We start from the raw sequence: 2,468 nt of genomic DNA on the forward strand, positions 1-2,468 counted from the left end.
GATAGACGTGACAGATGAGGAGGGTTGGAAGAGAATCTCAACTCAGCATCACTGCCTAGCCTGCTTCCCCAGCTCCCAGTAAGCAACAGGTTTGAGAAGCTGGAAATTGAAGGGGTGGTGAGTGGTGAGGTGAGGGAGGATCTGCCTAGGAGGGAGCCTAAGGCAAGGCGGTCACCCCCACCTTTAGACTGCCTCTGTCAGGAAAGAAAGAAAGGTGATTGTAGTGGGTGACTCCCTTCTCAGAGGAATGGAGGGCCCCATATGCAGACCAGACCAGAGCCGTTGAGAAGTTTGCTGCCTTCCTGGGGCCCAGGTCAGGTACATAACCAGGAAACTCCCAAAGCTGGTTAGGTCCACTGATTACTTTCCATTACTCATAGTTCAGGTGGGCAGTGATGAAATTGCTCAGAGAAGCCTGCAAACTACGAAAAGAGATTTCAGAGGTTTAGGGCATTTAGTTCAAGGAGAAGGAGCTCAAGTGATCTTTTGTTCTATACCTTCAGGGGCAGTGAAGGACACGGAGTGGGCTTAGGAAAGGACAAGTAATGAATAATTGGTTCAGAGGCTGATGTTGAAGCAAAAACTTTGGGTTCTTTGATCATGAGGCAGTTTACTCAGCCCCTGGCTTGTTGTCCACCTATCTCAAAGAGGGGAACAATCCTAGCGCAGGAGCTAGCAGGGCTTATTGAATGAGGTTTAAACTAGCTACGATGGGGGAAGGAGATAAAACAGGGATCACCAGAGACGAGCCTAGGGGAACAGTGCTGGAGCTGGGGGTGAGGCAGATGATTCGGCTGAAGTGCATCTACACCAATGCATGCAACATGGGCAACAAGCAGGAGGAGCTGGAAGTGATTGTGTGGCAGGCTAACTATTACCTAGTTGCTATTACCAAAACGTGGTGGGACCACTCCCATGACTGGAGTGCTGTGATAGATGGCTACAAGCTCTGCAGAAGGGATAGACGAGGAAGGAAGGGTGTGGCTCTTTATATTAAAGTATGTTTTGATGTCGAAGAGCTTGGGGCTGGGAATGAAAAAGTTGAGTGTCCATGGGTAAGGAACAGGGGAAGGCCTGTAGGGGCGACATCTTGGTGGGGGTCTGTTATAGACCCCTAATCAGGATGAAGAGATGGATGAGGCATTCTATGAGCAGCTTGCAGAAATTGCACGATTGCCAGCACTCATTCTCATGGAAGACTTCAACTTCCCTGATATATGTTGGAAATATAATACTGCAGAGAAAGCAGTCCAAGAGGTTTCTAGAGTGCATGGAAGATAGCTTCCTTACACAGCCGGTATGAGAGCCTACCGGGGGTGGTGCCCTGCTAGACCTGCTCTTCACTAACAGAGAGAAGGACTGGGAGCTGTGAAGGCTGGGGACTGTCTTGGGCAGAGCGACCATGAACTTGTAGAATTCTCTATTCTTGGAGATGTCAGAAGGGTGAGTAGCAAAACTGCTATCTTGAACTTCCAGAGGGCAGACTTTGACCTGTTCAGGATGCTTATTGCAGGGATCCCTTGGGAGTCGTTCCTTAAGAGTAAAGGGGTCCAGGAAGCCTGGATGCTCCTCAAAATGGAAATCTTAAAGGAACAAAAACAGGCTGTTCCTGAATGCTGTAAGGTGAGCCGTAGGGGAAGCAGACCAGTGTAAATGAACCGGGAACTGCTTTTGAGACTTCGGAAGAAAAAGAGAGTCTATGTCCTTTGGAAGGACAGGCTACTTGGGGGGATTACAAGGAAGTTACTAAGGTATGCAGGGAGGAAGTTAGGAAAGCAAAAGCCCAACTCACTCTCAGATTGGCCACTGCAGTAAAAGAGAATAAGAAATCCTTTTACAAATATATCAACGGTAAGAGAAGAACCAAGGAGAATTTCCATCCTTTACTTGATGCAGCGGGGAATGTGACCACTGAGGATAAGGAGAAGAGTGAGGTCCTCAATGCCTTCTTTACATTTGCCTTTAATAGGCAGATCAGTTATCCTCAGGGAACTTTACGCCCTGATCTGGAAGTCTGGGATACTACGCAGAATACACCCCCGGTGATTCAGGTGGAGATGGTTAGAGAGCTCCAGTCCTCCATCTCGACTGTCACAAGCCCATGGGACTGGACAGGCTCTACCCTTGGGTGCTGAGGGAGCTGGCGGGGGTGATTGCCAAGCCGCTCTCCGCCATCTACCAGCACTCCTGGTTATCTGGAGAGGTCCCAGAGGACTGGAGGCTTGCTGATGTGGCTCCCATCTACAAGAAGGGCTATAAGGAGGATCCAGGGAACTACAGGCCTGTCAGCCTGACCTCGGTACCAGCAAAAGTTATGGAGCAAATCATCTTGGGTGAGATCACATGGCACATGCGTGGCATCCAGGGGATCAGGCCCAGCCAGCACAGGTTCATGAAAGGCAGCTCATGCTTGACCAACCTCATCTTCTATGACTGGGTGACCAGACTGATAGACGGGAGAAAGGCTG

General features: G+C 49.6%; 1 protein-coding gene across 1 annotated transcript in view; it reads left to right on the forward strand.

Annotated features, from left to right (window-relative positions):
* LOC100551190 (glioma pathogenesis-related protein 1-like) overlaps nucleotides 1-2,264 on the forward strand; it is an 8,751-nt gene extending 6,487 nt beyond the window's left edge. Inside the window, exon 7 of the mRNA XM_003202097.4 lies at nucleotides 2,204-2,264. The gene's annotated coding sequence lies outside the window, so the exon portion shown is untranslated. The remainder of the gene's footprint in view (nucleotides 1-2,203) is intronic.
* Nucleotides 2,265-2,468: the final 204 nt, after the last annotated feature.

Source organism: Meleagris gallopavo, chromosome 1 (assembly GCF_000146605.3).
Source record: "Meleagris gallopavo isolate NT-WF06-2002-E0010 breed Aviagen turkey brand Nicholas breeding stock chromosome 1, Turkey_5.1, whole genome shotgun sequence".
NCBI lineage: Eukaryota > Metazoa > Chordata > Aves > Galliformes > Phasianidae > Meleagris > Meleagris gallopavo.